The 27,885-nt window shown below is 34.8% G+C and overlaps 1 protein-coding gene across 1 annotated transcript in view; it reads left to right on the top strand.

Moving 5' to 3' along the window:
• Positions 1–4,797: 4,797 nt before the first annotated feature.
• The window catches only part of LOC146997962 (uncharacterized), a 28,122-nt gene continuing 5,034 nt past the window's right edge, over positions 4,798–27,885 (top strand). The window contains exon 1 of the mRNA XM_085812759.1: positions 4,798–4,992. The gene's annotated coding sequence lies outside the window, so the exon portion shown is untranslated. The remainder of the gene's footprint in view (positions 4,993–27,885) is intronic.

Below are 27,885 nucleotides of genomic sequence, written 5' to 3' on the forward strand. Positions count from 1 at the left end.
TGGCGTCGTGGAGGACTTTCTAAGGGAAACTGGCTCGTATACACGTTACACATGATGAAAACCACGAAAACACCCATGCAGCCAGCCCGTTCGCGGGATTCGAACCTCGGACCGAACTACCAGTGTTCAGCGACTTTATCGCTCGGCCGCTGGTGGGCCCCAGGACTTTTTAAAGAAACTGCTCGTATATATGTTATATATACGGAAAACTATGAAAACTCCCATGCAGCCAGCCCGGTCTCTTAGAATCGAACTTAAGTCAGAACTCGGTATTCTGCGACTATTCAGCGACTTTACCGTTCGGCTGACAGTGACAGAATGTCTGCTACCTATACATTAATATACTACATAGGTAGATTTGTTTCCGAGAAAGAGATGCGAAACAGAAAAGATATGAGAATCATATCCATCTCACTGAGATGAATATGATCATTTTCAATGTGCCATTTGGTAGTGCTCTATTTAAATGGTCAACGTGTAAGTTAAGTGGGTGGCCAAATACCAGACAAGACATTTTTTAAAGCATAAAGATAATTAAATGTATTTTAAAAATTGAGTTTGTAATCAAGCTTCGCTATCTAGGAATAAGACATAGCTTGCAGTTAAGTTATATTCTTTCTTAAAAAAATATTTCTTTTGTTCACCTATTAAAAATAACAATCAGCAGCGTGTGTTTTTGAAAATATCCCTAAATGAAACATAAATACACGGTAGATTTCTTTAGGGAATTCTTTACGAAGACATTTTACCACTTAGGTGGAAAACGTTTTGCTAAATTAAACTCTAAATTTACAAAGGCGATTTTATGAGAAAACAGAAGGAGGACTCTACATTGGACTAATAATTAGCAAGTTGCTCATCAGTGAAACATGATGACAATCTTGTATAAAATGAAAATCAGAACGATATTATTGCAAATTCTTCAATAAAGCATCTAACGTATTGCAAATTAAAAATTTATAAAAGCGTTCTTTATTTTGTGAGTTTATTTGTGAAACTATTTGAGAAATAACCTCATTTTATCTTGTAATATTGGAAAATATTTTCAGCTGTCATTATCTATCACAAATTAAATACTTTGAAAGTAGATTCATTTTAAGCTGTTTAAAATATGATTTGTGTTCGTGCTTAGGGTGAAGAAATGTTTGTGTGCTGTGTTCATTCATAAGTATATGTATTTCGCCAGGATTTTGATTTTGCACTTCCCAGTTTTTATCAAATAATATAAAATTAGCATTTCATGGGGAAAAAACAACATTTTTTGTTTATCTTTAATTTAAACTACAAAGGGATTAGAATTTTTGTTACTTTGCAAAAAGTACTTAGATAAAAGATGGATTTCGAATTTGAAATGTTTTTGCTATTTGGTTAGTAAATTAATTAATATAATGTAGTATACTACTCAGTTAACTATGTTTTTATTGGGAACCATTTAAGGACATATTATAACGGTGGAAATTACTTTTGTTCTGTTTTAAATTCCTCTATACATTATAAAATTAACCAATTGATAAAAATTTGCATTATACAATAAAATAAGTACTATAACACAACAACGATAAATAGCCTTCTTATATAACAGCCTCAATTAAAATTACTAACTAAAAACAACGAACGTGGAGACATTTCTATTATGTAGTAAAGTAAGCTTTAAAATATTTTGGAAGAACTGGTCAGAAATTATGTGAAAGAAAGTGAATCCAATTTTCATTTTAAAAAATTTTCTTATAATGTGTGAGCTTATTTTAAGCCATTTTACCTAGTAATAACAACTTGATATTGTTTCAGATTAAAAATAATGAATGCAATATCATCCATATTTCAAAATGGGCTTATTTAGTTATGCTGTTATAACTACTAATAACTGTTGATGAAACATTTCCACAGCAACATAATTTTGATCTGCTATGCAAGTTTATTTATGTGTTTATTTTTTAAACAAATATTGAATCGTCGAATGTAAAAAAAAAAAAAAAAAAAAGCATTAATAAAATCTTTAAATGCCCGTCTTTGAATTTGAGTTCGAATACAGCATATTTAAAACAAGAGACTATTACAAGACTTTGCTAGGATCCTGCTAGCCGCCCAAGACGCTTTGTTAGAAGGAAACAACTGATTGAAAGCATGTGTTCAAATTATCACATCTGTCATTTATCTGTCGAACAAAAGGTAGGACTTTTGTATGAGTATGTTTCAAAGCTTGTTTTTCCGTTCCGTAAGTACGCCAATCCCCAGGGGTGTAATTAGTCTTTTACAACAAATCTGAACTACTACAGTTCTTCCGAAACGTGAAGAGAATATACTTACGATGACCTTACTGAATGATCTGAAAACCATCTGCTATTCTGAACTATTTTGTACTTTCTTTAAAAATGCAGAAGTTTATAAGTACAGGTTTTTTTCGCATCTACAGTTATTGTTTTCTAATTACTGTCATGTAACATAAATGCAAAAGCATTTAATATTACTGTCATGTAATATTGTTGTGTTATAGTACTTATTAATCTTTCACATAATATGTCAAAACAAATTTCTCTTAAGTCATCTGTTTATGGCTGAAGTTGCTATGTGTATTTCTTTAATTTATGCTATGGAAGTTAAAAGTACAGCGATCAATAAAAAATATAAAAATTCTGCACATGTGAAAATAAAATTATGATGCTTGAACACCATCTCCAAAACAAGAGACTAAATTTTGAAAAAATCATGTTTGAGCTAAAATATTAATGTCTTGCAAAATCTTTCTAACATACGTGACAATTTTCGATAGAGGGACAGGCTTTCTTTTACTGCTTAGACCTAGAGTACTTTTTTTTACTTCTTACTAAACAATCATAGATCCTTTCCCAGATTTACTAATCAGGTCTTGCTGGCCTAAGATGTAATACTTTGATAAAAAAATTCTAAAAAGTTTAGCTTTTTTTATTTCAGTAACTCTGAATACTTATAAAAATTCGGACTACTACAAATTTTAGTAAAACTCATCCTATGATTCAAAAAGTTGCTTCAGACCGCTGGCGAAGTTTTTAAATTAAAAAGAAACTGTATTTGATATGGTAATGAAGTTAAAATATCATTGAACCTGCTTAGACAATATTCAATCTAAGAATGCTACTATTTTAGAGAATTCTATGCATTTCAAATAAAAAATAGCACAAATAATTATTATATATTCAAATTATACACGACTACTGCGTCATTCGCAAACAACATGCATTCAAAAAACAATAAAAAATTTTTAAAAAAAAATCTTACAGGTCTCAGATTTTAAATTACGTCCAAAAAGACATTTCTTTAACGTTTTGTGTGGTACCTTTATTTATCAAATATCATGTTCTTTGCACTTACGCCATAAAATTCAGTTCAATAGCAATGTCGATAATTAATTTTAAAATGAGCATATATTTAGAATTTCCGGTACACAATTCCGCGCGCTGGAGATAAAAAGGTTTCCACCCCCGTAGAGTGTTGCTATTGCTTGCTTTGAAATCGTTGAGTTTGTTACTCAAAAATTCGTTAAAGTTTCACAAAATATGAAATAGATAATATAAAATTTGATCTTCCACATGCCCATATTCGTAGGAGGATTACGGCATTCAAACTTGGATGGCCTTTTTTCAAACTTTTTTTTTATCACAATGCCAGAAATATACACACATTTACGCAGATTTTCATTATTTACTTACTTCAAATGTAATGCGGGACTCTAACATTTGGTGGCAACAGTCTGAAAAGTGATTCGCCGTTTATAGTGATTCAACGCAAAATCGCAAAAACGAAAACAGTATTAGTATTTAAAACAATAGTCTCTCAAGGACTATTGTTTTAAATACTAATAAGCCCCTTTGAACTAATAAATAAAAATATGAAAGGTTTCAGATTTTAAACTGCGTCCAAAGGAGTGTTTTTAACGTTTTGTGTGTTACCTCATTAAATATCATGTTCTACGTACTCAAACCACAAAGTTCAGTTCAACAGCAATATCTCAAAATTATTTTAAAATGAGCGTATCTTAGAGTCTCTCGCGCTGGAGATAAAATCGCTTTGGAACTTGCTTTGAAATCGTTTAGTTTTTTAATCAAAAATTCGTTGAAGTGTTATAAAATATGAAATCGATAATAAAACAAATTTCAAATTCAAATTAGGGCTTCCATTTTTGAAATTTTGATAGCTCTAGGTACCGTTGTTTTATTACAATGCGAGAAACATACGTACATTCATGCAGATTCTTCATTATTTAATTTCTTTAAGTATAATACAGAGCGATAAAATTTAGTGGCAACAATTGGAAAAGTGATCCGCCGTTTATAGTTTCCAATGAAAAATGCCAAAGCGAAATTAAAAGTTCTTCAGGGCAAATTGCCCCTTTCAACTAAAAATAAAGTAAGCAAACATAAATATAAAAAAAAAAAATCTGAAATTTTTCAGATTTTAAATTATGTCCAAAGGGGCGTTTTTTTAACGTTTTGAGTGTTACCTTTATTTATTAAATATCGTGTTCTTTGCACTTAAACCATAAAATTCAGTTCAAGAGCAATATCGCAAAATAATGTTAAATTAAGCATATCTTTAGAATTTCCGATATACACAGTCTCGCGAGCTGGAGATAAAAGTATTTTTTTTTTCTATATAACGTTGCCATTTCTCGCTTTTAAAGCATTGAGTTTGTAAATCATAAATTCGTTAAAGTTTTACAAAATATAAAATCTATAATAAAACAAATTCCAAATTTGGGATTTCAGATGCCCATATTCGCAGTAGGATTTCGTCATTCAAAATTCGATGGCTCTATGTACCATTGTTTTATCACAATGCGAGAAATAGACAATCATTTATGCAGATTTTTCATTATTTAATTTCTTCAAATATAATGCAGGACTCTAACATTTTGTGGCAACAGTTTGAAAAGTGAACCGACGTTTATGAGTCCGACGCAAAATGCCAAAACGAAAGCAATAGTCCTTCGGGACTGAAATCTCTTTGGACTAAAAAGTAAATTTTCGTGCTTCTTTTCTTAATAGTATTTCGTTTTATTTATTAACTGCGGTTTTTTTTAACTGAAATTTGTTACTTTTAGAAAAGTTGCGGGTTATATTTCGGACATTCAGTTGTTAGGCTGTAGGTTGGTTATTTTAATAATTTATATAGCAAAATACAGAAATTTTAACACACCTTTGCCTTTCTGCTTGTAGTTATTTTGCGTTGAACAATGTAATTACAATTATGTAAGAAAATCAAACTAATTGAATTTTTTTCTAATAAAAATCGCATTGAAATCAATGTACATATAAAGATTTGGAATATTTGAAATGAATTTGAACAGAACTTCATCAAACCAGTATAAGCGACGAATATTGTTCCAAAATGAATAAATAATTCGCCATTATTATTTTTACTATAAAATTAGATTATGCTTCATAAACCCGTTCAAAATACGCTTATTATAAATTACTGTTGATGGCTAATTTTTATTTGAATTATTGCTTAATTATGTTATTCTTTACATGTAATTATATATAACTCATATTAAATGCAGTATTAAATTAAATGCAGTAATTAAATGCGCTATTCGTTCGCTCGAATAATTAAAACTTATAACTTGTCGGTTTTAATTATGTATCTATATATCCATAAGTAAATTTGTTTAAATATTTCCTAATGCTATTTTTTAATTGAATTCACGAGCATTTCGCATATTTCTGAACAATCAATTTAAAAACTAAAGGATATTTTATGAAAATGTTATCTGTTTAAAGAGACTATTGAAAAAACATGCTTACATGATACTTTTTCATTTCGCGAAGAATGCCCACGTTTGTTTGTTGTTTATAAACCATTACATGTTCAAGCGTTTTCTTGGCGATTAAACATAGCGGTCTAAAACGAAAAAGACAACCCTCTTTGCCTCCTACTGAGAACTGTCATTTAGAGATCTCCAGGGTTTCAGAAATAAGGAGGGCAGGAGACATCTGCACGGCCGCTTTAAAGCGGTCATAACGCTTTCGAGGTCTTCATCACTGACCGCCTAGAACCGTCAGTAACGCTTTCGAACACTTTTCCAGTGACCGCCTAGAAGCGTCCGTAACGCTTTCGAGGTAGGCCGTCTTGACCGCCTAAACCCGGTCATAACGCTCAGAGGGTTAAAAGAGCTTCAACGTTTTCATATGAACGTGTATTTCTGTTGAAATTCAACTAGTTGCATAAGCACAAATCTTCATAATTTATTTTGAGATGGTGGAAAAACAGTGCTGATGTGTTATCAAGCTAAAAAAAAAAGGGAGGACTGTGCTATATCTCCCGTTCTACTGGCCCGATTGACAAAATTCAAACTGCGTTTTTCATGTCTCGAAAGCGCGACTTAGGAATATATTACATTTATACATAGCACTATTCTAACATAGGCATCTAACATAGGCATGTGTTGAAATCTTACTCCAGCTTTGGATTAGCGTGAAACGTGATTGTTTACAAGCTCTTTTGCGATTTCTAAATTTCTTTTGACTTTTTTGAAGGTGTTTTTATTATAACATTGCAGTTTTTGTTTAGTATTTTTATCACCTGATAATTATGGAAAATTGTGAAGAAGATGTAAAATATAAAAGATCTTATATTCATCGACCAAAGAAAAAAAGTTCCAGGGAAATCAGCATAATGATACAATGAATAAGAAGTGTGGTGTCAGTTCTTCGTTTAAAAAATTAAATAGTGACACTGATTTGCCACCAAGAGATAAAGATAACTTTAGAGCCTAATTTTAGTGGTTATAGACTATTTGATTTGGATATCCTATTTCAATTTATTGAAAATAATTTATGTTGTAAAATTTGTAATGTTCATTTAAGTGAACTATTTCATCATGGTTTAAGCTCAAAATTTGAGTTACTATGCTCAAAGTGTTCATGTAAAAGAACTTTCAGAAACTCTAATATGATAGGTGTCCGAAAAAATATATCAGAGCTAAACAGAAGATTTACGTATGCAATGCGAACTCTTGGTCAAGGGAAAGCTGCTATGGAGAAATTCTGCTGCGTTATGGATCTCCCTCCTGTGATTGCACATCGTTCTTTCAAATTCGTCGTTAAATGTGACTGTAAGTGGAGACGGTACATGGAAGACTCGAGGACATACGTCTTTGGTTGGAGTCTGTTCCGTAATAGGGTCAGAAAGCAACACAGTAATCGATACAGAAATACTGTCTTATATTGCAAAGGTTGCGAGTCATTTCTAGGAAATGGCGTAAGTGAACACAAGGCCTGTTTGGAGAATAATGCTGGTTCTTCAGGAAAAATGGAAATGAATGGAAAGATAAACAATTTTTCATGTTCCATGGAAAAAAGAGGTGTAAAATATACTTCTTATATTGGTGACGGTATCAGGTTCAATGTTCTGTCTTACTTTTTTCGGGAACATGCAAGGACCTGACTCGGAACAGAGAGCTTACTAAAGCTATGTTCAATAACTGTGGGAAGTAGACAGGATACACAAGAAGGGTATACAAAACCCTTTGTTTTCCTCTCTTTACAATAATTTCCGTACTTCGGAATGCAAAGACCCACTACTTGTGGTCTAAACGTAAGAATATAAAAATATTTAACTAAACTCTAACTTAACTTTGGAATAATAAACGTGGAAGATTGGCCTTATATTAACAGGAAGCCGTATGTAGTACAGAGAACTGTTAACACTACAATACGTTTAAAAATTATCACGAGGATTAAACCTCTGGCCTGGAAGGCAACCAGCAACTGAGTAAAACTTCTAAGGTAAGCGGCCTGCTTCAACTAACTCCATCCTCTCTCTCGCTTGGCAAAAAGCCACAACTTAAGTACTTGGCGTTCACCAGACAAATTTTGCATAAATAAGTTAACGCTTTTAATTCTGGCCGGAAGTAGAAAATAAGAAGTGATAGTAAAGATTTAAAATAAAATAAACGTTAGTAAAACTTAAGATACTTACATACTTCCCGCCAGAGTTAATTAGTTTTAAACTGAGGTCTAAAACGACCTTGTTGAAAACATTTAGCTCTAGAATCTAACGCGAGGCTAATCTTTTACAAACATTTCTCACTAGAAACTAGAAATTAAAAAAAAAAAGAAATTTGTTTTTACAATAGCAGCTCCAAGGACACGCAATTTTTCATCTGTACTGCATCTAAACAGGAGCTTTTATTCAAATCTGTTTCCTTCCAGAGATCTGGAAGGAAAACTAGTTTAATGAAATGTTACACAATGAAATGGCAAGTAACATGCATATTTATATTTCTCTTAACATTCTTATTTCATTCATGACTATTTTAATTATCTCTCCCCGTGCTCTCTGACATGTGTTGTAAAAGAACACCAAACACGAATGTGTTTATGTATACGTGTTCAACACTTCCTCCTACAATCAAAACACTAACGTGTTAAAAATTCAACATACCAAGCCCTCATAACACACCCTAACTTCAACTCTAAACCCTGAGGTACTATTCTGAAAGTGGCTAACTCTGAAGTGTAGCATCAGAGAGCCTAACTACATTCATTCAACCTTTAACACATATTCACCATGATTTGGTCTTTTTACAGTCACACGAATAAAAAAACATTTTAACATTACTTTCACTTTTACCATATCACGGTATTTCTTAACATTTAAAATAACAGTTCACATTGTATATAAAACATATTAACATGCCGTTAATTTTACGCATTTGAAAACATACATTAGTAGTACATTGTTAACTTCTATTCTTTTCAAATCAGGTGCTAATTCTTCTACATTGAAATACTACATTTCAAAAAGTCTTTCAGACTAAAACTTCTTTCTTGCCAGGATGTTTTAAATAAAATTTATACAATAACTTTTACAATATTTAAGTCTTTACATATTCCTATTATACATCAACTTTTGTTTTACGCGCGAGTAATTGAAAAACATAATACCAAAATCGGTAACAACTCATTTCTCGCCTTTTTGGCGATAAAGGTAGACCTCGCATGACGTAAAACTTCTTGAAATCTGCCACTTGCAGTAAGAATGAAAGATTAACTTACGTTTGCAAAGTAACATAAAATTTTACTTATCTTTGTTACATTCGGACATTCTTTTCTGAGCCCAGTCCTGGAAGGTAGCGCAGATTCTCGTTTGATTTATCCTCCTTCTTGTGCGGGCTCGCCCTTCAGGGCCTTCCTCTAGAAGCTTTCTTTTTTCTCCAGTTCGGTCACCCTTGAATACCTTCCTTTTCGCCGCTGCCTGTGGTCTTGGCCGTTTGATGGCAGCTGGTCTTGGCGGAACCGGGAGAATCCTTTCGCGTTCCTGCTTGGACCTCGTTGCTGGCCGTTCAAATTTTCCTTGTAACTTTTCCTCCGCCGCTGGTGGCCCTTCCGCAGTTCGGCGACATTTGCTGCGGAGAGTCCTGTCGGATGAGTAGATCTTCCGTTTTAGAGCCGGATTATAGTTGCCGTCATTTCTCCTGGCTCTCTTTGCATACGTCGTCCTCCTCCCTTCTTCATTCGGGGGGTGTTCGTGAGCTCTCTTTTCTGGACGGTGGAACGGTTTCTTTTTCTTGTAACCTTTAATTTTCCCGCGGGGAAACTTTCTTTTCACTTGCTCCTGCCTCTTAATGGCTTGCCCTTGTACTTGTCGTTGTTCCACCTCTGGAGCTTGTGCCCGCCGTGTCTGTCGTGCCGGATCCTGCAAAAGATCTGTAATTATTTGCATTTTATTACGATCATAGTAGGGTTTGATTTGATCAATGTTTGCGGAGCAGGTTTCACAATTCCTGGCTTTTAACACTACTACAGCGTGAGTTATATTTTCTATGACATATGGTCCTTCAAATCGTGGAAAAAATTTGGCAGTTTAATCTTCTGGTGCTGAAGATAGTGAATGCTTAATTTTTAACACTTCATCCCCTACTTTATAAGTTACTCCCCGTCGTTTCAAGTCATAATGCAGCTTTTGTTTTCTCTGTGCTACTTCAGTATTCTTTTTTGCTTCTTTAATTAGTTTTTCTATATCACCCATTTTAAATTCTGGGCTCTTTGTTGCACATAAAATAATTTATCTAACGGCGTTATAATCTTTCTGCCTAAAAATAACTCAGCAGGAGTTTTGCCCGTTGTATCATGTTTTGCGGTCCTAAGGGCGAAAGCAAATTCATTGACATAGTTATCCCAGCTTTTATGAAAATTGTTAACATAACTACGGATAATTTTCACTATATTTCTATTCAGCCGTTCCGCTATATTTGATTGCGGCCGATACGGGACCATTTTTAAATGACATATGACCAGTTTTGGGCACATGTCTTCAAATACATTACTTACAAATTGAGGACCATTATATAACTTTTAGGGGCGCTCCGTATTTTAAAATATATTTATTTAAAATAGAATCAGTAACTAATTTCGCGGAGGCTCGTTTTAAGGGAACAATTTCGGTCCACTTACTAAAATGATCAACCATAACAAGGAGATAGCGACTTTTATTTAACTGACTTTTTGTGAAAGGGCCCAATAAATCGATGCCAATTATTTCATTTGGAAATTCGGATTTAATACTATTTAGAAACCCGGCCGGGCGGAAATTAATATAATTAACTGCTTGACATGTTGGGCAGGACTGGACATACGCCCTTGTTAACTTTTGCAGTTCAGGAAAATAGACTGCCTCGCGTACGCGTTGGATAGGTTTTCGAATACCAGCATGAGAAGCTAAAGGGCTGTCATGGAGCTCCTGCAGGATATTTAATCTAAGACTAGCTGGGATAACAGGTCGAAATTCGTTGTTGGAATTCGTAGTTTTTGTATAAATTAATAGACCATCTATTAGTTCGTAATGGGCCGCCCTATTTCTTATCGCCACAATATCTTGGTGGCTAAAATTTTCAGGATCCTTTAAATACTCATAAATGCTTCCAAACTCAGGATCCTTACCCAGTTCGGTTATTACAGTTTCTCGGGAATTTATTGTACATGTTGTGAGCATTGCCACCTTTACAGTATTACCTTCTTCATCTATTTTAATTCTGGATAGGGCATCTGCTACGATATTTTCCTTTCCGGGGGTATGCTTGATTACCAGATTATATTCTTGTAGCTTGAGTGCCCATCTTATTAACCTTGGGGATAAGTTTTTCCCTGAGTACAATCTAGTTACCGCCGCATGATCAGTGTACACTGTTATTGGCGCCTTCCCAAAATAGACTCGGAACTTTTGCACTACTAACAGAACTGCAAGTGCCTCTCTCTCGGTCGCGGAATAATTTCTTTGTGTTTGATTTAAAGTTCGGCTAAAAAATGCCACGGGCTGCTGATTTTGCGAAAGTAGCGCTCCTACCGCATAATCCGAAGCATCCGCTGAAATTTCTAAATTCTCATCCTTTTCAGGAAATTTCAACAGAGGGGCTTGCGTTAATGCTTGTTTTAATTTTTCGAAAGAACTATTGGCTTCGGCCGTCCACTAGAATCTCGCCTTTTTCCTTTTTAATTTTAACAATGGTTCAGCAATAGCTGCAAAATCTTTTATAAAGGACCTATAATATGAACAAAGTCCTAGAAAAGAAGAGAGCTTCTTCGCCGTGTTTGGAGTCGGATACTTTTGTACAGCGATTATTTTTGATTCGTCTGTCTCTATTCCTTTCTGAGATATTTTGTAACCTAAATATTTTAATTGAGGGGCTGCAAATTTGCACTTTTCGACATTAACTTTTAGACCGGCTTCATTTAATAAAGAAAACACTTGTCTTAAATCCTGTACATGTTGGTCGAGATTATCACTAGTAATAATGATATCCTCTAAATAGATAAATGTGGACTTTCCATGAACAGGCCTTAACACAATGTCCATATATCGCTGAAATGTTGCCGGTGCCCCTGAAAGGCCAAATGGCATACGCAGAAATGCATAAGTGCCAGACGTGGTTATAAAAGCAGTCTTAGGCACGTCCTCAGGCCTAACCCCTATTTGAAAATAACCAGTCGTTAAGTCTAAAGTCGTCATATATTTGGTGGATGTTATGTTCCTTAGAATTTCTTCAATAATAGGTAACGGATATACCGGATATTTAGTTATGGAGTTTAATTTACGGTAGTCAATTGCGAATCTCCACCTTTTTGGATGTGTCAATGGATAGTCATTATTTTTCTTACATAAAACCACCGGGCTAGCATAACTACTTGAGATGGGCGTTATGATCTTTTTACGTAGCTTATCGGTGATATGCCATTCTATAATTTTTTCCTTATTCTTATCATACCGGTATGCTTTGTGGCGAACTGGCATTGAATCTCCGGTGTCAATACTATGGTTAGTAACCTGAGTAAATCCTGGAATATCACTAAATAACGAAGCAAATCCACTTACCACTTGTCGGATTCTTCGTTGCTCTTCATTAGGCAGGTGGTCAAGGTTTAATATCGGCGGTTCAGCCTTTTCTTCACGAACTGGTTTCATTGTCAGCTTAAGGGACGCTTCTTAAAAATCTAGCGTTGCTTGTGCCTCTGAAAGAAAATCTATTCCTAAGATAATATGTGCTTGCAGATTCTTTACTATGAAAAACATAACCTTTACTTGTTCGTCCTTGATACGGACATACAGCGGTAATTTACCTATACACTTACATCTTTCTCCTTGCGCAGCTAACACTGTCGTATTATCCGAATTATATATACGATATTTACGAAAATACTTCCTAAAAAAATCTTCTGCCACACAGGAACACTGCGCGCCTGTATCCAGGAGTGCGGTGGCTGGGATATTATTCACCAACACTTCAATCTTCGGAAGAGTCAAATTTTTCACCATTACTGTATTTAACTTGAAGGAAGAGGGGTTTTCGTGGCCTTCGGATTTCCGCACCCTCCCGTCAGCAGAAATTCGTTTTAGTTTAAATTATTTTTCATTTCCGTGCTTTTCTTCTTTTTCCACTGGCCTTGAGACTTTTTTCCTGGATTGCTATTGAACTGTGGACGTTCGCCGGCTGTTTTTGAATGCTCGGGTTTCCTTGCCCACTGATTCGCTTTGCTTCCGTAGCCGTGTGCTTCAGTTTGCTGTAGTCTTGGCGCACCAAATTGGTTTCGCTGTTGATAATGGCGTCTTCTTTCAATGTCCGCCGTTCTTCTACTTTCAAACTGGATTGCTAGCATAAAATAACTTTTCCAGTGTAGTCGGATTTCTTAATTGAATAAAGTCTTGCACTTGGGGCAGTAACCTCGGCAAAATCACTTGAATTATCTCAGGATCCGGACGGTTTCCTAACAAGATTTTGAAGACGTGAATTTTTCTTAAAATACAGCTTGAGAGATTTTCGATTCTTTGCTGATATATGCTGAAAAGTTCCGTTTCTAGTTTCGCACGATCCCTTACGACAGGGAAGGCTTTTACTAGGGCAGTCTTGAAATTCTCGTAAGTATAGGTGGGACTTCCTGCTTGACCCAAGAGACTTCTGCCTATACATTTGAACCAATTAAGCGCTTGGCCCCTCAAAGCGCTGGTAGCTAAGGTAACTTTTTGAAATTCGTGCACGGGGTAGAGCATGAAGTGGTCATCCAATTTTTCCAAAAAACTGGTTACCGGTGAGTTTCCATTAAATGTTGCTTCTGGTTTCATCGAAGCGCACATGGTCTGGACGATGTAACCAAATCTTTCCAGGGCGGCAGCTGGCATTTCTGGATTCTGAGCCGCTTCTGCAGGCAGCACAGGTTCTTCTTGAAACTCGGCCATGGTTATTCTTCTTCGTTGGGCGCCACTCTCAGGTTCAATGTTCCGTCTTACTTTCTTCGGGTATATGCAAGGACCTGACTCGGAACAGAGAGCTTACTAAAGCTATGTTCAATAACTGTGGGAAGTAGACAGGATACACAAGAAAGGTATACAAAACACTTTATTTTTCTCTCTTTACAATAATTTCCGTACTTCGGAATACAAAGACCCACTACTTGTGGTCTAAACGTAAGAATATAAAAATATTTAACTAAACTCTAACTTAACTTTGGAATAATAAACGTGGAAGATTGGCCTTATATTAACAGGAAGCCGTATGTAGTACAGAGAACTGTTAACACTACATATACGTTTAAAAATTATCACGAGGATTAAACCTCTGGCCTGGAAGGCAACCAGCAACTGAGTAAAACTTCTAAGGTAAGCGGCCTGCTTCGACTAACTCCTTCCTCTCTCTCGCTTGGCAAAAAGCCACATCTTAAGTAACGGCGTTCGCTACACAAATTTTGCATAAATAAGTTAACGCTTTTAATTCTGGCCGGAAGTAGAAAATAAGAAGTGATAGTAAAGATTTAAAATAAAATAAACGTTAGTAAAACTTAAGATCCTTACATAGGTGATACAAAACCATTTGCAGGTATAACTGACGCCAAACCATATGGTTCATTAAATATAGAAAAATTTGAGTGTGTTGGACATATTCAAAAACGAATGGGAATATGGCTACGCAAATTAAAACTTGAAAGAAAAAAAGTAAAATTAAATGACGGTAAAATCTGTCTGGGAAAGGGAGACTAACAGATAAGTTAATAAATGAAATAACTTCGTATTATGGTAATGCGATTAGAGAATATAATGAGTCTGTTAGTGATATCAGAAAAGCCATTTGGGCAATTTACTACCAGAAAATATCGAGTGATGAAAAGCCGATTCATGACGTTTGTCCTACAAATGAAACCACATGGTGCAAATACAATATAGCTAAGCAAAATAAAGCTGATTATAAGCATATAAATTCTGAACCAGTCGCTGTAATGGAGGCAATAAAGCCAGTTTTTATAGATTTGTCACAACCTTCGTTATTGAGACGTTGCCTTGGCGGCAAAACACAAAATAATAATGAATCATTTAATTCCTGAATTTCGAAATTTTGTACAAAGACATGTCGTGCTGGTAGTAGGATAGTTCAAATTGCTGGAAATGAAGCAGTGATTGCTTTTAACGAAAGGTCTGTTGGTAGACATTCTGTAATGAATGAGCTACAGCTTTTTAGAAGTAAGTTTTCTATTGAAGGATTTTTACAAATCGATAACAAGAGAATAGATAACGCAGAAAAGAAAGGCTTGTCAGAAACAAAACAACAGCGTAAACTTGAAAGGCAGCAAAAAATGTCAGAAGTGCAGGCCTCCATAAAAATGATGGGGATGTTTATTGTGCTGGTGCGTTTTAATTTGTAAATAAAATTTTAGCAGTTTAGCATACAATTTGAAGTAAGTCGTAAAAGATTTTTTCACACATGTTAAATAATATGTATATTATACAATATAATACATCTCATATGCTTAAATGCTTGAGTTTATTTAACTAAAGTGGTTATGTAAAAATAAATTTTTGTGCAAATATGCTACATGTATTTTAATATACGGCTATCACTCTGTCATGGTAATGTATATAGCAAAGTAAATTTAACGTGTTTCATACTAACAAAAGCTTCTGCAATTTATTAGGATTTATACTTTTTAAATGTATTTTGAAAATAAATATACTATGCACTTTATTATTAGAAAGTTATATACTGAAGTATTGGCATTAAAACTCAAATTTCTTAAAATACGGTTTTTCGCAGTTGTATACATAGCATTTAAAGTATGCTAAAGTTACATTGTGGAAGAACTATTAAATGTTTTATATGTTTGATATACAGTAATATATTACAGAGAACTTGAGCTAAGACATTTGGCTAAGACATTTGTCTATAAGTAAATTCTTATTTGTAAGGAAGTTTTAGTTTTATCATTCTTAGTCGATATGTTATACTTCGATGAATGTAGCAGTTTAGCATACAATTTCAAATAAGTCTTAAAGGTTTTTTTCCCACCTATGTTTAAATAATGTTGCATAATATGATACATATCATATGCTTAAATGCTTGAAAGTACTTAACTGATGTGGTTATGTAAAAATAAATTATTTGTTCAAATATGCTACACGTATTTTAATACACGGCTATCATTCTGTCATGGTATTTTATATAGTATGGTAATTTTAATGTGTTTCATATTGACAAAAGCTTATGCAATTTATTAGGATTTATACATTTTAAATATATCATTTTGAAAATAAATATACTATGCACTTTATTATTAGAAAGTTGTATACTGAAATATTTGCATCAAAACTCGATTTTCTTAAAATGCATTTTTTCCCAGTTGTATACATAGCATTTAGAGTATGCTAAAGTTACTCTGTGGAAGAACTATTAAATGATTTATATGTTTGATATACAATAATACATTACAGAGAACTTTACCTGAAACATTTGCCTATAAGTAAGTTCCAATTTGTAAGAAAAATTTAGTTGTATTATTGATAGCGTAGAAGTTTCAAATCATTTTTAGTTGATATGTTATACTTTGATGATGGCAGCTTATTTTACATTAATTATGCTTATACCAACTATTGGAAATTATATAATATTACAATATCTCTCAGAAAATAAGCATTTTATATATTTTATAACAAGAGAAGTATTTAAAAAAATATTTACATTAAAACTTGATTATCTCAAAACATAAATTTTCACTGTTGCGCGCATGATATTTTAAAAACGGTTCTTGGTACACACTTTAAATTTAATGGACTTCTTTATATGAGTATTATCATCGAACTGAACCAAAAAATATATTGAATATTTTAATAGTCAAAAATTTTACGCATGGAAATATTAAAAATTTTTTATTAAAATGCATTGTATAAATTTCTTAAGATTTTTGGTTCACAGTAGTCTTTAGATGCTATACAAGCTGTATATTAACTATGAAGTTAAAATATATAACAGAATGTTTTAAATTGTGCACGCAAAGTGGGAGTATTACGTGAACATATAAAAAATTACCTCACAAAGAAGATTAAATTATAAAAACATTTGTGGCAACACAAACTATTTGCTTACTAATTCAGCTGTGCTATGTAGTCAGCTGTAAAAAACTGGAAGTAATAGCTTTAAAAATAAATATGCTATCCCAATTCTTACAACAGGATCATATTCAGAGATTTTGAGGGTTTTAAGGTGTACGAGACCCCTTAACGTAGTTCAATGGAGAACGTGATGCAACCACTTCTCATTCCCCAATGACTTTAGCTTTGGCACTTACGTTTCAACCGTCACAGGAATGACGGCCTTGATAATTCAACGAAAGAACATATTATTAGTACTCATTTCGTGCTCATAACGTTCTTAGCATATTTCATAATGCCTTACCGGAAATTTCTGTTTTCAGCTATAATCCTGGAAGGAAAAGTTCTGTTCATGCTGGTTCTATCATCTCGACTTGAGGTTTTGGATGATGGTAAATTACTCATGTATCGATTGTTATACTAAGGGAACTCTATTTTTATGCCTCATGATTGAGAAGTCCATTATTGCCACCAACCATAACCGAAATCTGAAAGGATTTTATGTGGGACTTCTCAATATCTGGCAATCTCTGGCAAATTCCGCTCAACATCCACGATTTGTTTTCGTGACTTCTTGCTGATTAGCAGCATTATCTTCTGTGTCCTAATGTGTTCTGCAGTTCTTTCGTAAGTGTTCATCACCACTGCAGTTCTAGCATACTAAGGTCGCTTTCGTCTGACGTCTGTTCCGCCTTAAGACACTTACTTAAGTGGGTAGACTGCCTGGACGAGCTGTCACTTGTCCACTAGCTTCTGGGTTGGAGTAGTTCCGATTGGGCAATGGTGTGTGCAAGTTTCTGAAAGGACTGCCACGTTTTTCATGGCGTACACTCTAGGCATTTTTTAAATCCTTGAGATCCACTATTCGCAATTGTTTCTATACCTCAGGTTCCCGTATGCCACCGAGGAAGTATTTCATGGATTGTACTTCACGTATTTCTGTTGAGCAGTCAAAAAAGGAGAGATGGGAGAGCATTTCCATAACAATGGCGAGCTTCTGGATTATTTTGTTGAGCTTCTGCTGTCGAGATATTAACTGCAGCCTTCTGTAGTCTTTTAAACACTTCTTAGTAGAGCTTTCGCGTACCGGGTACAGCATCAAAATCTAGCCTCTGGGTTTCTAGAAGAGTGGGACCGATATCGTCTTCTTCTATTCTCAGAGAAGCTGCGAAATTACAGGTTTGTCTTCGGAATCCTACCCATTTCCATTTGGAGCTATACAGAACTGAGCCTTGTACATATGTCACATGTTTTTTCCATCACACGTGGAAAGCATGACAAAATGGGTCGGAAAACATAGGTACCTATTTAAAGGTATCACAATCGTCTCCAGTTGTCATTATGAATGTGTTAAAGCTGTCAGATTCTTTGGCGACAACAGCAGAGACTTTGTCATCGATTTGTTGTTCGACATCAGAAACTCTTCCTTTGATTTGTAGTTTGACAGCATTAACTCTTTCTTTGATTTGCTGTTTGACAGCAGAAACAAGTTCTCCAGTTTCTCTAACTCTCCTTTCGACCATGTTATTTCTGCTTTCAAAATCCTCGAAAATCTTCTACTGTTGTCTTTTATTTCTTCTTGACAGGCTTAAGTATCAATTTTGGATAGATTCCATCTTTCCTTGAACTGGTATTATTTCCCCTTTCCCTCTTTTGTTGGACGCATTTATCTCTTCTGTAAAGGAACCTTTTATATCTTCCTGGAACGCAGCAAAGACTGTCACAAGCTGCCTCAGATGCTCCTCAATTGTTCTTGTCACTAGCATTCTGTCCTACTTCTAACACCCAAAATTGTTCCTGGCATAAAGGTTCGTAAAGCATGCGGAAGAGCTGGTAGTTTGTTAGAATTTATTTGTCCCGAAAAAACACTAAACAATTCTGGAGTTTTTCGAAAAGTACGAGTAAAAAATATAATTCCAAAAATATACGAAATATAAAGCAACACTGCTAGTAGTTATCACTTTAAAGTGCTGAGAATGATGAAGAAAATACGATGAAAAGCGCACGTAAAGAGCGAACATAAATCTGTCAATACTCCTTACTCTATGCTGAACTGCAGAGTTCAGAATGGAAGTTCATTCTGGTCTTATCTCATTTTCTCACTCTCCATACCAAAAGCCCGAAACTGACAAAACTGTTGGACGTTCGAAATTTTGGAAGAGAAAACAAATGAAGCCACAAGGAAAAATCTACATGGCTTATAATGATTGTCACATTAAAAAAAGGAGTTCTAAAGTATAACGCCAACTAAGGGCGTTACAATAATTTTTAAGCTCCGACCTCTCTCCGTCAAGACATGGAGAAACTACTGATGGTGTGAGTGAGAGAGAAGCAGCTTCAAGGAGGAACCTTATCACAAAGCATCTTTTGTGGGAAGGCACTATTACGAGTTATTTACGAGCGATTTACGGTTATTTTCTAAAGAAGATCCCACACACTTCTACAAACGTGGAATCGGAAGACCCGTTTAAAGCCAGTCGGGGCTGGTTTGACAACTTTAGGGAAAGGACCGACCTTCACTCCGTCGTCAGGCATGGTGAGGCAGCAAATCCGGATGTAAAGGCAGCTGATGTTTACATCAAAATGTTTTCCGAACAGATAGTAGCCAAAGGATACATCCCCCCAGCAAGTCCTCAACTGTGACGAGACAGGGCATTTCTGGAAAAGGATGCCGAATAGAACTTACATAACGGCAGAGGAGAAGATGCCAGGTCACAAACCCATTAAGGATAGATTAAATCTAGCAATTTGCGTCAATGCGAATGGCGACTGTAAAATCAAGCCTCCGTTAGTATACCATTCGGAAAACCCCAGAGGCTTTAAGTCATATAATATTTTAAAAGAAAACCTGCCAGTTATAATTTTAAGAAGATATGTGGAGGGCAAATCCGAAGGCGTGGGACAGAATGAACTTCTTTGTGGAGTGGATAATTCTGGTGTTCTGTTCTGGTGTTGGCCTCGACAATGCCCCTACTCACCCATCAAATCTCGAAGATGATTTACTCGAAGAGTTCAAGTATATAAAATTTCCCTACCTACCACCCAACACCACTCCTATCCTGCAGCCCATGGATCAGCAGGAGATTTCTAATTTTAAGAATTTGTACACCAAGCACATTTTTCGCCGCTGCTTTGAGGTGACAGAGAACACAAACCTTACCATTCGAGAGGTCTGGAAAAACCACTTTAACATCGTGATGTGCCTAAGAATTATTGTTCAGGCCTGGCTGGGTATTACAACGTCTGCATGGAAGAAGCTGTGGCCTGAGGCTGTAGCTGAAAGAGAATTCGAAGGATTGGAACCCAAAGTGTCAGTGGTAGAGGAGCTTGTTTCTCTGGGAAAATCCATGAGTCTGGAGGTGGAGGAGAGAGATGTGAACGAACTCGTAGAGGAACAGTCTCAGGAGCTGACAACCGAGGAGTTACACGATCTGCATTTGCAGCAGCATACGGTGGTTCAACGAAAAATTAGTTTTGAAGAGGAGCCAGAGATGGAGGAGGTTATCCCTGCAAGAGATATAAAACAGATCTTGAGAATGTGGGATAAAGTTGTAGAGTTCGTGGATAAAAATCACCGCGAAAAAGTTGCAACTAGTCCTAAATCGGAGTTGTTCAACGAAACTTGCCTAACTCGATTCCGCAATACCTTGACAGGTAGGAAGAAACAAACCTCCTTGGACAGTTTTTTTAAACGATCTGCGGGTGAAAATGAGCAGATCATGACAAAAAGAGCGAAGACCAGTGACAAAAATTAAGCGCTTCCGTAGGCACTTTTTCTTTTAATTATGTTTTTATAGAATATGTATTTGTTATTTATAAATAAAGGTTTCTTCTTGTTTTTGAATAAGAAACTACATTTTTCTTATTCAAAAACACTTAAAAAAACAGCTGAGGTCGTGTTTTGGGAGCTGGAACGGATTAATGGCATTTCGATTACTTTCAATGCGGAAAATTGCTTTGAGATACGAGCAAGGTTACGAAACATATTAAACTCGTTTGTCGAGGAACCACTGTACTTAATTATATAATCGTTAGCAAGCAGAGAGTAATAAATAATTTTAAAACTGTGCTGCTATCAATATACAAATTATGTTGACTAGTATAATTAATTTAGAATTATGCGAATACATATAATATAAGATGATGTATGTTACTACAGATACGTGTTAATATAATACATATATAAGTCTGTGCATATATATGAAATCATAATTCTTTTTATACCAGTTAACAGTTAGAATTACTGAACAACCATGAAAGGTTCCCCAAGAATGAAATATGGTGTAACAATGAACACTTAGTTTAGAAATTCGATTCTATTATATATTGTTGTAAAAGTCATTGTAAGAGTGAAAATTCTTCATTCTGCCTTAATGCGAGTTTTTGCGTTTAATGCGTTGTTTGGTGATTTTATGATCCCGAATTATATTGATGTGATATATTAATACTGCATTTGTAGACATACGTTTTCTGAGAAACGAGTCAAGGCGATTGATTTTTTGTAAAAATTTGGACTTATCCTTATTTTATTGACGTGCACCAGCACAAAATTGAGAATGGCTTGTGCTATGCTTCAATGGATGAAGAAGCGTTTGTAAGTAATGAATATTATGAACGTTTGAACATATTTAAATGAATAGTATTAAAAGTATATATTTACTTATATCATATACTAATAGTTTATGGTAAATTTTTCATTATAAATTTCATCACAGTTTCATTTCTCATTCTATTGCATTTCTATAGCGGTACATACATTTTGTGGTTTACATATTGTAGATTGCATCAGTTTTGCAGCGCAATTTATTCCTCGGTATGTTACTTGTAGTGTTATTAGAAATTCCATTATTTTTGTATTTTTTCTGCAATTGGTAGTATCTGATTAGGAAATTTATGTTTTATTTCAAGATATATATGAAGTTGGTTATATCAAGTGTTAAATAAACGTTGTTATTCGGGCAATAGCGTTAGCTTTATCGAGATAGATAAATGCAATTCTTATTTCTTAAATACTCAAGATATAAAGACACACTCGAATAGTAGATTCACTCACTTTACGTTTTTTAAGGGTTATATATATACATTAAGGGCGTGTTCAAAACAACCATTGACGAGTAGTCTTGGCGTAATTCGTATTCATACCAAGATTATCCATTTCTCAAGGCAATAATTTTTGTTATTTTTGCTAAACCGTTTACGAAAATATAATTTTCCGAATCCTGAACTCTTATGCATGGAAAGGCAGATTTTAAGATATTTGTTTTGCAACTTGATGCAAAATTCGTATTTTTAAAACACTGATGTATATGTTCTTTTTTTAAAATTCTGCCAGTATATAACATTATATAACATTCTTGTGTTATCACCATTTATAGGTGTCGCTTGCTGTACAGCCTGCTGAATACATTTTACTTTCTAGGTATCTACAATTACATCGTGTTGTTTCGGTACGAACAGGGGCGAAGTATTCATCACTTAGATACATTTAAAGATAATTAATTAATTTTTTTCTGATTTTGATATCTATAATATATAGACAGGATTACTGATAAGAAATTTAAGAAAATAGTAAATGAAGAAGTAAATAGAAAAATTTCTTTCAGGTATTGTGAGATGTCAATATAAACTTCATACATTTTACTAGGGGGCTTTTGACAAAGCAAAATCTTTACTATATATGTCTACGAGCTCTACGTATACAGTGTGTTGCTCAAAGTAAACTTCCTGCATTGTGAAGAGTACTACGTGTATGTCGTGATGTGTTCATGCGAAGCTTGTTTCCTCGTATGAGCTCTGCCTCTTCGAACCGAAATTGTCCGTAATCTGCAGCGTCTTGAGTTGTTTATGCAGCTTCTTCAGCTGTTCTGGTATTTCCTGTCGAATCTGACGATGACGCGGACAGTCTTGCATCCTTCGTTTACTTGCGACTTCTTCCCGTCATCGCGCATATTCTTTTGACGTTCCGCTTTCCTAATGGGCCTCCGTTTCGCTTCTGCTTACCTTTCCGGAGCACGCAGTGATTCTTGGTTTTCTGAAGGTCTTTTGCGTCTGCTACTAGTTTCTGATACAGTTTGAGCCAGCGAAGTTTCTTGAGTTGTTGCTTGTCTGCTGGAACTCCTATTCGTTTCTTCTTCAGTTTCTTGAATGCGTAACCTTTCTTGTCACTATGCTTGCCTGCTGAGTTTCTAGTTGTATCTTCATTCATTTTTGAAGCATGCAAGTTTTCTTCTACTTGCCTGCTGAGTCTCCTAGTGCTTTTTACTTCATTTTTTATGTAGCTCGCTGTAACATTTGTGCTGTCTTCTTGCGTTCAGACATTTTAGTAAATTGAAAAAAAAATTATGTAACTGTAGTAAAGTAACATTCATCTAAAATATGTTAAATACCTACAGAAGTTTAAACTTCTACTCAGAAAGGAACTATACAATAAAAGAAATTAAATTTTTATAAATAAAATTAGAATAGCATAAAATGCATAGAAACATTTCATTATGAAGAAAATGTATTCATTCTTTCCAAGCAACCAGCTATTCGTAAATAAATTTTTCTTGCCAAGTCAGGAAACAAAGAACTTTGACACTTGGGGTAATACATTTGAAGTTATGATTTAAATTTATTTTAATATAACAAATTTGCAAAATCTCAATAAAAGAATTAACGTAGCGATAGCATATCGTGTCACGTATCTAAAGGTGAAACATAAAAGTTGCCAAAAGCAGCTATTCATTTAAAATACTGAAATTAACGAAATATTTTTCGACATACAGTGACGTTATATGGAATCACGTGCTTTCTTCAACTCAGAATATAACCGTAAATAATAACAATAAGTTTCGAGTTTGGCAATACTATTTATTTCATATTTTTTTAACTTAAAAATTTCTCTTAAACAATACGATTTGAGAGTGAGAAGAGCCATCATTTTTCTAAATAAAGCAATTCGATCTCCAGCGCTTTCCGAAATTTTATATAACATCTCGAGTGATAGTCGTAGGAAGATAACAATAGTCGAAAAGTTTTACCAAGAATTTTTGAAATCCGAGGGTACCTCCTTCTAAACTCAAATCTCCCCCCCCCGTTCCGGAGGATATGATGTTACGAAGAAAAAAAAAAAAAAAAACAAAGAGGCAAAATGCCACATATATTTAAACTGCTGACTCCTGTTTACAATATTCAATTTCCTTTAAAAACATTAAGCTTCATTTAAATAAAAGGAAAATAAATTCACACATTTTCCCTAGCTTTCAAGCTTTTATTGTACTTTTAAATATTCTTTTTGTCACTGTTGCGCAAGTTTTCCGCGGCGTCATTAGGAGCCGTAGGTCGAAAACATATAAGAATCATTGCTGTAAATAATGATCATATGATAAATTGCATACATATGCGATTCTTTTGATTAGAATTTGAGTACAATTCTTTATACATCAGCTACTATGCCCCTTTATGTAACGACAAGGATTATTTTCAATGATTATCCGATGAGAATGATTCTTTACAATGATTATTTGATGACAAAGATCATTTGCAAAGAATATTAAAGCCGATGACTACGATTACTTAAATAGAATATGCATGTCATTCGATGACAACGATTATTTCCAAAGAATCTTCGATCACGTCACTATTGTATATCGCTATACTTCTGGGTTTGGGGGGGGTTGTGTATTATACTACGGCCCTGTAATTAAGCGTTTTAAATGACATCAAAAACGTTAGTAAAACTTAGGATCCTTACATACTATCCGCCAGAGTTAATTAGTTTGAAACTGAGGTCTAAAACGACCTTGTTGAAAACTTTTAGCTCTAGAATCTAACGCGAGGCCAATCTTTTTCAAACATTTCTCTCTAGAAACTAGATATTAAAAAGTCGTTTTTACATTATCATCTCTATGGACAAGTATTTTCATCTGTACTGCATCTATAAACAGGAGTTTCTTAGTTGAAATCTGGTTCCTTATGGAAGGAAAACTAGTTTAATGAAATGTTACACAATCAAATGGCAAGTAACATGAATATTTATATTTCTCCTTTAAAATTCTTATTTCATTCATGACGTTATTTAATTATCTCCCCGTGCTCTCTGACTTGTGTTGTAAAGAAAAACACCAAACACGAGCGTGTCTATGTACAAGTGTTCAACACTACCGCCTGCAATCAAAGCACTAACGTCTTAAAATTCAACATAACAAAACCTCAGAACACACCTTATATTCATCTCTAAACCCTGAGCTACAATTCTGAAAAGTGGCTAACTCTGAAGTGTAGCGTCAGAGAGCCTAACTACATTCATTCAACCTTTATCACATATTCACAATAATTTGCTCTTTTTACAGTCACACGAATAAGTTAAAATTTTTGGCATTACTCTAATATTTTTACTTTTAACATATCACAATATTTCTTAACTTTTAAGATAACAGTTCACATTGTATATAAGGACATATTAACATGCCGTTAATTTTACGCATTTTAAAACATACATTAGTAGTACATTGTTAACTTCTATTCTTTTCCAAGCAAGTGCCAATTCTTCTGCATTGAAATTCTACATTTCAAAAGTCTTTCAGATTAAAACTTCTTTCTTGCCAGAATCTTTTAAATAAAATTTTATACAATAATTTTTACAATTTTCTTAAGGTACCTTTCTCAAAGATTATCAATGCTTTTTCAATATTCAAGTATTTACACATTCCTATTATACATTAATTTTAGCTTTACTCGCGAGTAACTGAAAAACAATACCAAAATAGGTAACAACTCCTTTCTCGCCTTTTTGGCGATAAAGGTAGGCCTCACATGAGGTAAAAATTCTTGAATTCTGCCACTTGCAGTAAGATTGAAAAATTAACTTACGGTTTCAAAGTAACATAAAGTTTTACTTATCTTTGTGATATTCAGACATCCTTTTTTCTGCCCAGTCCTGGAAGGTAGCGAAGACTACGGTCTGGTTGATCTTCCTTCTTGTGCGGGTTCGCCCTTCGGTCCCTTCCTTTAGCATCTGCCTGTGGTCACGGCCGTTTGATGGCAGCTGGTCTTGGCGGAACCGGGACAACTGTCTCTCGTTGTTGCCTGGATCTCGTTGCTGGCTGTTCAAATTTTTCTTGCGTCTTTGCATCTGCAGCTGGTCTTCCTTCATCAATTCGTCGACATTTGCTGCGTAGACTCCTATCCGATGGGTAGATCTTCTGTTTTGGAGCCGTGTTATAGTTGCTGTCATTTCTCCTGGCTTTCTTTGCATTAGTCGTACTTCTCCCTTCTTCATTCTGGGGGTGGTCGTGCTCTCTCTTCTCTGGTCGGTGGAACGACTTCTTTTTCTTGTTACCTTCAGTTTTCCAACGGGGGAACTTTCTTTTCAATTGCTCCTGTCTACTAATGGCTTGCCCTTGGGATTGTCGTTGTTCCACCTCTGGAGCTTGTGCCTGCCGTGCCGGATCCTGCAAAAGATCTTGAAATATTGGCATTTTATTACGATTATAAAATGGTTTTATCTGGTCTACGTTTGCGGTGCAGGTTTCACCATTAATGGCTTTTAACACCACTAAGCATGAGTTACTTTTTCTATGACATATGGTCCTTCAAATCGTGGATAAAATTTAGCAGTTTTATCTTCTGGTGCTGAAGAAAGTGAATGCTTAATTTTTAACACTTCATGTCCTACTTTATAAGTTACTCCCCGTCGTTTCATATCATAATAAAGCTTCTGTTTTCTCTGTGCTACTTCAGTGTTCTTTTTTGCTTTTTTAATTTATTTTTCTATATTGCCCATTTTAAATTCTGGGGCTCTTTGTTGAACATAAAATAATTTATCTAACGGCGTTATAATCTTTCTGCCTAAAAATAACTCAGCAGGAGTTTTGCCCGTCGTATCATGTTTTGCGGTCCTAAGGGAGAAACCTAATTCATTGACATAGTTAACCCAGCTTTTATGAAAATTTTTAACATAACTACGGACAATTTTCATTATATTTCTATTGACCCGTTCCGCTATATTTGATTGCGGCCGATACGGGACCATTTTTAAATGACGTATGCCCAGTTTTTGGCACATGTCTTCAAATATATTACTTACAAATTGAGGACCATTATCCGATATTACTTTTAGGGGCGCCCCGTATTTTAAAATATATTTATTTAAAATAGAATCAGTAACTAATTTCGAGGAGGCTCGTTTTAAGGAAACAATTTCGATCCACTTACTAAAATAATCAACCATAACAAGGTGATAGCCACTTTTATTTAACTGACTTTTTGGGAAAGGGCCCAATAAATCGATGCCAATTATTTCATTTGGAAATTCCGATTTAATACTATTTAGAAACCCGGCCGGGCGGAAATTAATATAATTAACTGCTTGACATGTTGGGCAGGACTGGACATACGCCCTTGTTAACTTTTGCAGCTCAGGAAAATAAACTGCTTCGCGTACGCGTTGGATGGTTTTTCGAATACCAGCATGAGAAGCTAAAGCGGAGTCGTGTAACTCCTGCAGTACGTTTAATCTAAGACTAGCTGGGATAACAGGTCGAAATTCGTTGTTGGAATTCGTAGTTTTTGTATAAAATAATAGACCATCTATTAGTTCGTAATGGGCCGCCCTATTTCTTATCGCCACAATATATTGGTGGCTAAAATTTTCAGGATCCTTTAAATAATCATAAATATTTTTAAATTCAGGATCCTTACTCAGTTCGGTTATCACAGTTTCTCGGGAATGTAACTTACATGCTGTGAGCATTGCCACCTTTACAGTATTAACTTCTTCATCTATTTTTATTCTGGATAGGGCATCTGCTACGATATTTTCCTTTCCGGGGCGTGTGCTTAATTACCAGATTATACTCTTGTAACTTTAGTGCCCATTTTATTAACCTTGTGGATAAGTTTTTCCCTGAGTACAATCTAGTTCCCGCCGCATGATCAGAATACACTGTTATTGGACCTTTCGAAAATAGACTCGGAACTTTTGCACTGCTAACAGAACTGCAAGTGCCTCTCTCTCAG

This window comes from Stegodyphus dumicola, chromosome 3, assembly GCF_044657685.1.
Source record: "Stegodyphus dumicola isolate Sdum_Otavi_A_Nest chromosome 3, ASM4465768v1".
In the NCBI taxonomy this organism is placed as follows: Eukaryota; Metazoa; Arthropoda; class Arachnida; order Araneae; family Eresidae; genus Stegodyphus; species Stegodyphus dumicola.